Raw genomic sequence first — 10,079 nt, 5'->3', positions numbered from 1 at the left:
TCAGGCTGTCCCGTGACATAATAATGAAGAGATATGTTTTACTCGTACTCGGTACCTGAAATTCAATGAATCGGGTCTTTTTGTGATATTCTTTCGATGTATATCTCTGAGATGTTCAATGAACCAACTGCAGTTATTTTTGTACACACTCTTTTTTTCTGACAGTGATTTTGAGGGAATAAATCATTCCATGTTGAAAAAAGGATGACCTTGTCGTGTGTTGTATTCGTATCGTGCAAGGATTCAACTTTTCGATGTTACTGCGAATTGAGTATGCATAACAGTATGAATAATTCAAGTTTGCCTATGTAGAAAAATATATAAGGCTCCCATGACAATAAATTTAAGATTAAAATGCACAAGGTTCTTGTATGAAACGTGATTTTAAGGGGAAGTAAACCAAAGTACACATGCATGTCCATTGGGTGAATGCAGCAATGCATATAGGCCCTATAGTAGAACACATCAGTGAGGTGTGCCGAAAATCGGACAGTCCGTTCAGAAGTGACTTCAGTGTCGTTCACTATCGTTGTCCACCGGTGGACGTCATAAGATGTTGTAGTCTTGTCATCCAGCGATTGCGGAACCAAATCTTGAAAGATTCTTAATTCTTAAACGGACGGCGAGATTTTCCTCAAGTTGTACTGATGTTGCTGCATTCACTCAATCCACATAATAATATTTGTGTTTTATCCTCCTTTCACATACTGCTAATCTATGCAATGCGTGTCTGTGTGCCTGAGTTGTCATTATTGTGACTTTGTGTTTGTTTGAATGTGTGTGTGTGTGTGTAGGCCAACGATTCTTAGTTGGCGTCTGCTTGAATGTACGTTCATGTACTATGGAAATTATCTAATACATTTCACACGCAAGAAAGCATTTTAGCAGAGATAACCAGACACTTGACAATGCAGTTTTGCCACACTCATCAAACAGCCGCCATGATGCTAGCAATTTGAAACTGACTCGATGAAAGCAAAGAGGATTTTCACACACCTGATACGATTTTTAAAAAGTTTTTTTTTTAATTGCCATGCGCACAATAATGATAATGAATTTTCTCAAAATAAACTTATTTTCAATACGTATAAATTCAGTTATACTGCATATTTCATTTTATATTTCATTTTTTTTTAATATTCTCATCAATTTGTAGACCTGATAAAGTTTGCTTTGTTTTCATATGAGAGCGGTTATGTAAGAATAGCTCTTTATTAAATTAGTTGAAGTTGGTTTGTTGAGTGGCACCATTGCGGTGGCCTGCGATCCGGGAGTTGTAGGTTTTGTTGTTGTTTTTATATTTACTTTTCTTTGCTTTTTATAGTCTTTGACATTATATCATTTGGTATTCTCACACCATAATAGATTTCCTCATTTAAAGATATACAGATATTCTCATAGCACAATTGCTTTAGTGTTTGTTTGTTTTGGTGGGTTTTTTTTTTTGCATTCCCTATTATGATAGGGATGCATCATGCAAAAATAATGTTGTTTTAAGTATCAGTATTGCACATAATATTCATCATAGAGAATGGTCATTCAGATTGAAAAATAAACCTGAAGAAAATCGCAATAAAAGAAATTAATTCTAACTAGATTCGGACGGAAGATCACAGTGATTTCCATTTTCCAGAGTTCTAATGGTTCGATGATGTAAAAGTCCAGTCATTGCATGACGTCATCAAGTCTGAGGTGGCTAAGAGTTCTTCCTCTATGACGTTGCGTTTTGACGGAATGATGCGGTGTTGCTGTTTTGTGTTGAACTGGGTTATGATGAAGTGAACACTGCGGAAGAGTCTCGCTGTAGAGGAGGGAAACGTTCGACTGAGGAGAAGAAGGCGACGCTGACTTCGGGCCCCTCCTCGTGTGACACTTTGGTGTTTGGTGTCACCATGTGGCTGATTGTCGAGATGGTTACCGACATCGACTGGTGGTCGACGTCGAGAATGATGAACATTTCCAGTAACGAATCAACCATTTTATCCCATTTTTGTGACCATGGATAAGAGTTGGTGCGCATGGCATATTACTGGGATGATGATGGCGTGATAGGGCGATGATACAGCGAAGACTTACGATGTAATTGTTATTTCGACAGGGACCTTTTCTTTGAGGATGTTACAAAGAGTATGTGGTAGTAGTGGTGAAGCAGGATGGCCGTCGCTTCACCTCTGCATAGTGATAAACTGAGACATGATTTATTCCCGGTCTTATTTCCAAGTGTTCCCCTCCCCAGTAAAAAAAAAAAAGTCATTATCATTATTAGTGTTAGTCTCAACATTCTCTTGGGCTGTATTAATACCTTGTATCCAGAACACTGCATTGCAACCTGGAAACCCCCCCCCCCCCATTTTAGGCTGTATCTGGGACCTATCAAACGTTTATATCTTTATGATCTGAATGAACGGGGACATCAATGGCACTTTATGCTGGAAGCCAGCTCAACCTTACCCCATCCTCCCTTTTAATATGTTGGAACTCCTTTCGTTTCGAATTTAAAGATCTCCTGCAGGGCAATAAAAGGATAGTAGATTGACTCGATAATCTATAATTTTCTTCAGCCGTGTGTGTGTGTGTGAGTGTTTGACAGGGAGTATGTATGTTTCTGTGTGAATATTACTTTGATGATTTTTCCCTCAGAATGTAAGGTCTTGGACGAATGGGATTAAACTTTTGGTCGCCGGTGCTTTTCTGTGTAAAGACTTTTTTTTCCAAATTTGCGACTCTTTCTTTTACTTTTTAGGGAAATTTACGAGCAACATATTTCCGATGTGTCCATTCAGCATGGACACTATGAAAGGCAATATAACCGTGACTCTGCCTGGTACTGGTGATAGAAAGAAAGCGTTTGTCTTGGGACTACTGTTGGCATTGAATGGTAACACTGACATGTTACCATTGCGGTGCACATGGTTTGATTTGATTTGATTGGATTGGATTGGATTTGGATTTGGATTTATTGATACATGGGGTTGGGAGAAGGAGTTTGTAAGAGGGACAGAGACTATAGGAAGAGGGTGGGAGGCCAAAGTCTGAGGAGTGGTGTGTGAGCCTCACACTCTGGATTCCAGACTTTAGGGGAGTACTGTTTGCGTGTGATTGTTGTTGTAAATGTAGATTATCTTGAATCACAAACAGCAACTAATACAAACAGACGAGACGGACAATGAGACAGACAAACAACCTGGTGAACGGCCAAGGATAAACGGGACACAAAAAACATTTTCGCAATCAGTTAAATTGCTCGACGTGATTGTAGTGTTGTGGTGGGACTTTGAACACGCGGCATAGTTTTGAGGCTATTGATTACGAAGAGGGAAATTAATTGCGATAATAAGGTTATAATGCTCATAGCTTTTCGTTGCTTTTGAGATTGGGGTTTATGGCAGTTTGAATTGTGAGAGTTACCCCCTCCATGCAGCCGGAGAAAATGTCCCTTCGTCAAACTTTCCCATCCCTCGTTAAGATGCGCTCCGCCAGTGCCTGACGTACGTACCAGGCAGGATTCTGGTACTGGTACACGTGTCAGGGTCGAGGCACCCGAAAGAACGGATGCCTCGCCGTGGCAACGTGTAGCTGAGCACACTGACGTCATACACGCATCCTTACATGGGGCTGGATGAGTTGAGGAGAGGACATTGACTCTGGCTACAAGGAGGAGGCTCCGTGCGCTGAGAAGACACACGGAAAGCGAGAAACGCTGAAATGGACTGACTCACGGACGGGAAGACATGGACAGACTGACAGTCAAACAGAGACACATACGACAGGCCAGACAGACTAAGATACAATCGACACACATTCGACACACACACACTGTACCGAAAACAAACTGACCATATGGACAAGAGACATTTTTTCGGAAATAGTGGCTCAACCATAATAGTGGTGATGTGTATGAAAATGGGACTTTGAACACAGAACGGAGATTTGAGGTTCTATTGGGTAGAATATAGCAATGAATAACAGAGCATATTCCGGGATTATAGAGATTGGTTTTATGGCAGTTTGAAGAGTGAGGGTTATACCCCCTCCATGCAGCCGGAGAAAATGCCCCTTCGTCAAACTTTCCCGTCCCTCGTTAAGATGCGCTCCGCCAGTGCCTGACGTACGCACCAGGGTACTGGTACTGGTACACGTGTCAGGGTCGAGGCCCCCGAGAGAACGGATGCCTCCCCATCGCAACGCGTAGCTGAGCACACTGACGTCATACACGCATCCTTACCGGGGGTGGGATGGATTGACGAGTGAACATTCACTCTGCTTACAAGGAGGAGGCTCCGTGCGCTGGGAAGACACACGGAGACTGGGAGTGACACCGGAACGATAGGACACACAGACAGACAAACAAAGAAACAAGGACATACTTATGTTCAATCATTGACACTAAACAGCAAATGAGGCAACAAGAAAAACAACCAATGAGCCAGACTGATAGATAAACACATACAGAGACAGACTGACCGACAGACTCACACGCCAGGGTGACAAACAGCTAAGTACAAGATAATGGTTAAAAACAGACGAAATTAAACAGGCACATTTTGACACAGACAGACACGATACAACATAACTATTAAAAACGACCTGGTGTGCTCTAATGATTATCATATATACAGACGGTCCAGTTAACTTTATATGTTTTGATGGATGCGGAAAGAGTGGAACATGTGGTAAAAGGAAGCAAGTTGCACGCAGTAGGTGGGAAATGGAGAGAAAATATTGAATGGAGAGTGGAGTAGACCGTCTTGGTTTGAGGTGATGTTGGACAAGTAAGTACAATTATGGGATGACCTATGAAGTATGAGGATAAATCGGACGGATTCGATGAGGAATGAAGGCAACTGGGAAGGGAGTCGAGTAGCCGGTCCCTTTGACATGAAGTGTTGGGAAGATGCAGTAGAGAGTTATGGCGTCAAAAAAATGTTCAGCTATGACGACCGCACAGGCAGAGTTCGCGGGCTTTGGTTTGTTTGTTTGTTGTGTTTCTTTCTTAGCATGATGGTCTGAAAACAGAGACAGACATGACTTGTGTTGTATAGTCCGTTGTCTATTTGTTTGTTTGTTTGTTTGTTTGTTTCAACAGTGTTTTATGTTAAATCCTGTAATCAGCTGCACCCATGTCGTTATAGGGAAACGATTGTGCACCAGTATAAAGACTTGCTGTACGCATGCGATTGGCTTCAGATTATACAGGGCATTTCAAAAGATATTAAAAACTCGCCAGATCTCTCTATGGCTTTGAGAGATCACGAGGGTATTTTTCTAACTTACCTTTTGTATGACTATTCGGTGTACGATGCAATGGGCATCCAATGATGATAGGTGTATGTTCATATCTTCCGAAGATGTAGAGTTTGTTTACAGGGGTGGGCGTGATTTTATATTTTTTGACCCAGGGTTAAATCTAGTGATAATTTTTTACCATCGGGTGATGATTCGAGTGCAAGAAAGGGGTATATGTTTTTGGTGTTATTTATTGCGATATTGCATACAAAGGTACATAAGCCCATGGGATTCTACGGCAATGCAGATAGCGTGCGAGATGGATGTTCGCTGCGTATCTCTGGCAATATACAAGATACACCTGAACGACTCTGCGGTGAGTTTGATGGAAAAAGAAAATACCTGCTTGGTGTTCAGCAGGTGGCAGAGACCAAGCAAGCCGCGGTATAATGATGCAAAGCTATGGACACCTATACACGAAAGCAGCATGCAGGATTAAACTTTGCTGCATGGAGGTATTGAATAATTTTGACTCTGAGCTTTCGTGCCGAAAGGCTTAATGCATTCAGGAAGATGCTTGCATTTTGCCGCCACATTTGCAAACGCTGCTGTAGAAATAAAGTGCTCGAAAAAATGAAATGATCAGTTGATGACACGACATTTGCTCCTGCCACAGTTGTTCTGATCTTATTTTCACCAAGGACTGTAGTATTAGGGTTTGGGTTATGATAGGGTTTCAGGTTTAGCTTGGTGTGAGGATTAGGATCAGGGTTAGGGTTATGTTCGTGAATAGATTTTATATTTGGCTTATAGCGTGCAGATATTTCATGGGAGCAATGATTGTCGCAGGGGCAAATGTCGTAGAACCGATCAGTTACAATAAGGATCAAAGACATGATAATGACAATGATAATGATAATAATTACAATGATAATAGCAATAAACGTAACAATGTTAATAGCAATAATTACAATGATAATAGCAATAATGATAACAATCATAATAGCAATAATAATAACAATACTGAGATAAGAACAATAGTAATGTTTATAATGATAACAATGATAATAAAAGTGAGGTTCCATGACATTTGCTCCTGCGACAATATTGATACCGTGAAATATCTGCATACTGAAGACAAACAAAAAATCCTACCCACAAACATAACCATAACCCTTCTCCAAATTCTCACATCAAACTAAACCTAAAACCATATTACAACCCTAACCCTAACCCCCAAGTCCTTGGTGAAAATAAGACAGGAACAGTTGTCACAGGAGCAAATTTCGTGTCACCAACTGATCATTTCATTATTTCAAGCACTTGATCTTTTTATGGCAGCGTTTGTAAATGCGACTGCATATGGAAGTATCTTCTTGAATGCGTTAAGCCTTTCGGCATGAAAGCTCAGAGTTTAAATTGCTCGATTCCTCCACGAGTGAAGGCTAATCCCGCTGCAAATGACGTGTCATCAATAATAATGTACTAATATCTATGATGACGATAATGATAAAGGAGATAATGTGCCCGGTCTGTGGAAACCTCGTGGACGATTTCTGATCCATTCCTAAGCCCGACCCTCCCCCCCCCCCCCCCGACACCCCGCCCATAGAACCTTTAAGAACCATGATGAGTGTCATCTACAGAACTTGCCCATCAAACTGTAACCCATTATCTTCAAGAAGCTTTGACCCGTTGTTAATCCCAGCACCTAATTTCTTCAACCCCCGCCCCTCCCCTTGTTCAGCTTTGCATGTATTTCAACACCTCTTGCAGTATTCCTGTGCATATTGTGGAACCCATTGTATTTTACGAACTAGATAGCAGGTACATAACATATCTCTATTTGGATTCTATTGTTAAAGCCCTGTTTTGAAAGCCCTTCACTTTGGTATATGCCCGGTCTGTGGAAACCTCTTGGACGATTTCTGATCCATTCCGAAGCCCGACCCCTCCCCAACCCCCCCAACCCCCACACCCCGCCCATGGAACCTTTAAGAACCATGATGAGTGTTATCTACAAAACTTGCCTATCAAACTGTAACCTATTATCTTCGTGGAGCTTCAACCCCCTTGATAATCCTAGCACATAATTCCTTCAACCCCACCCCTTCCTTTGTTCCAGCTTCACCATTCATATTTTAACGCCTCATGTATTCCTATTGTGCATGATTGTGGGACCCATTGTATTTTACGAACTAAATTTAGATAGCAGGTGCATATCATATCCCTATTAAGATTCTACTGTTTGAACCCTGTTTTGAATGCCCTTTAATTTGGTATGAATTCTCTGATACTCTATTAACGTAACCCCGAAACCATGAATCTGGTAATTTCTCCACCAGTAGATCCCGGTGGAGATCATGTTAAATATTATTTAAATAATGGCTGAGTAATTCCAGATACCCTGAATATGTTAACAGGAAAATTGTAAGTGTAGTGGATCATAGTGATAGTCCCCTTTCAGCCAGAAGGGATACCTAGAAATATGACTCGGGAATAAATTTAGTATGCTCGTGATTAAGAATAGTGGGTTATTTGATGGCCTAGCAATCAAATTCATAATAGAAGATGTGGGCGTGTCTCTTGACGGGATATGGTCTATCGAACATCAGCTGCATCATCGCCATCATCCCGAAATGGTACTGGTGATTCGACGTCGGCTACAACCACGGTATTTCCGGCGGGGTGGTTCCGGCAATGGTGACCGGAAGGAAGCGCGTCTCGCCTCCACATTCAGCTTCCTCCTCCTCCTCCTCCTCCTCCTCCTCCTTCTCCCCCTCCTCCCCATCTTCCCCTATTCCTCCTCCTCCTCCTCCTCCTCGCCTTCCCCCTCTTCTTCTACTTCCAACTCCCACTCCTCTTCCACCTCCTCCTCCTCCGCCCTCTCGTCTCCGCCTGAGATGTCCTCTTCGTATGAGGATTGCAGGCCGCCACGGTCGGAGGTGCTCATCTCCTCTTCCCCTTCCTCATCGTACTCCTCCTCGACGTCAGAGCACTCCTCGATGTTGTCCTCGGCAGAGGAGGCGTGCTCTTGATCTGGTCAGAATAATTAAACATGGTGGATTTAGGGTTTTTGTTCTCAGCAGTTTACATTTTTACGAAGAGTTAGCATTGCGTATTTATTTAGAGGGTTGACTATTAACTGACTTTAAGATAGCAGAAGAATCTGAAGTGATTATTGATATTACACGCGATGCATCTGCTTTTTCTATGAAGTCATGCGAAACAAACTATAGGCCTACTTTATTGGATGTTGTACATTCAAGGCGGGGGGGGGGGTGAGGAGGTTTAGTTGGGTGTTGATGTGTGAATGTGTGTGCGTGGAGGGGGGCGGGGGAGGTTATGTTTTGTGTCGTGGATCGCTCCGCTACCCAGTTGTGTTTGTCCTGGACTTCTGTAGTGGTTGGGCTCTGTTATGTTTAAAAGGTTAGTTAATTATGTATGCAATAATGGAAAATTGGTGATGTTAGTGATCTTTGGATGAGTTTATTCCGTCTCGGAGTTTCGCACATAATTGATATTTGTTGTACATTTCAAATATTTGCCACTGTATGTATATATTCTGTGTAAGTGACTTTATGGTTATTGTTTATTATTTTTATGTTTCATGATCTTGTTAATTTTGAGAATCACTTGCAAATATTGTGATTTCCTTTGAAGTAATAAAAACAGAATTACAAAAAATGGATGTTTTCTATCCAAGGATGTTTAAATGAAAGGCACAACCAGAAAAACGATCGTAATTGTCGTGTAGCGACTAATTTTGGAAGCATATATTTAGTCGAGGACGAATTTGAATAAATGATTATCTCAATCAATGTTTAGATGGAAGCCTTGCTGACTTTTTTTTTCTTCTTGCCATTGTGTGTTCATTTGTCCACGTGCAATTTACCTCCATCAGGATCAACCTCCTCCTCAACTTCCTCCTCGATCTCCTCTTCTTCTTCCTCCTCCTCCTCCTCCTTCTTCTCCTCGGCCTCCTCAGTAGCAGGCCGGCTGGTCTGCGGGCGGCTGTTTCCATTGTCCGCTTCAAAGTCTTGGTATTCGACTTCGTCCTCTTGGCTGGTAGAGGAATGCCGTGACGAGCGGGAGCTCACTAAAGTGTACATGAACACACGAAATTTGAAAGTAACATATTGACATATATAAAACATATTGAAGAAAATAGCTATAACATACTACATAAAACTAAAAGGATTTAGGCACCAATAGAAATGTTTAACCTACCTCTAAACTTTAACATGTACATGTTGTACACAATTGTCCGTACTTAAATACATTACAAACCAATGTGTAACAAATTGGAATAGAAATAATTACAGAAAATGTGTAGAAATATCAGTAATGTATTGACTGCAAGTTATTTGTGATGATCAGTACTAATTCAGAATCTTATTCAAGTTTTTATTATAAGACCGAAATTTCCACTTCATCTCAATAAGTATAATCTAAATAAGAGACGCATTATTTAGGATGTCTTTCTAGATATACACCAACTAATTTTTCGACTCTGAAAGAGATGGCACCACGAACGAGGATGATACTCACAGACGTCAGAGACGGGGCTCTTGGTAGTTGGGAGGATCTCCAGGCCTCTGTTCACGGGCTGGTAACGGGGCCGCACGCGACATTTAGCCAGCTGCCTGGTCGATACGCAGCAGACTCGTCCCGTGATTTCTTCCTTAATGATCTTATAAGGCAGTGCGTTTTCGCTGCAGGACTCCGTGTGGTCGGCAAAGGGACGTCGACGGACTGCCGAGCCGGGCCGCGGGAGCTTCGGTCGAGTGCTCTGACAGGGCGCCTGGCTCTCAACCGTTGCGGCACTTCGTCGCGGACGGACCTTGCTGATG

This window comes from Diadema antillarum, unplaced genomic scaffold (genome assembly GCF_040938485.1).
Source record: "Diadema antillarum isolate AM-2024a unplaced genomic scaffold, OU_Dant_1.0 seq00000137_RagTag, whole genome shotgun sequence".
Taxonomy (NCBI): Eukaryota; Metazoa; Echinodermata; class Echinoidea; order Diadematoida; family Diadematidae; genus Diadema; species Diadema antillarum.
This window is presented reverse-complemented; position numbering follows the sequence as displayed.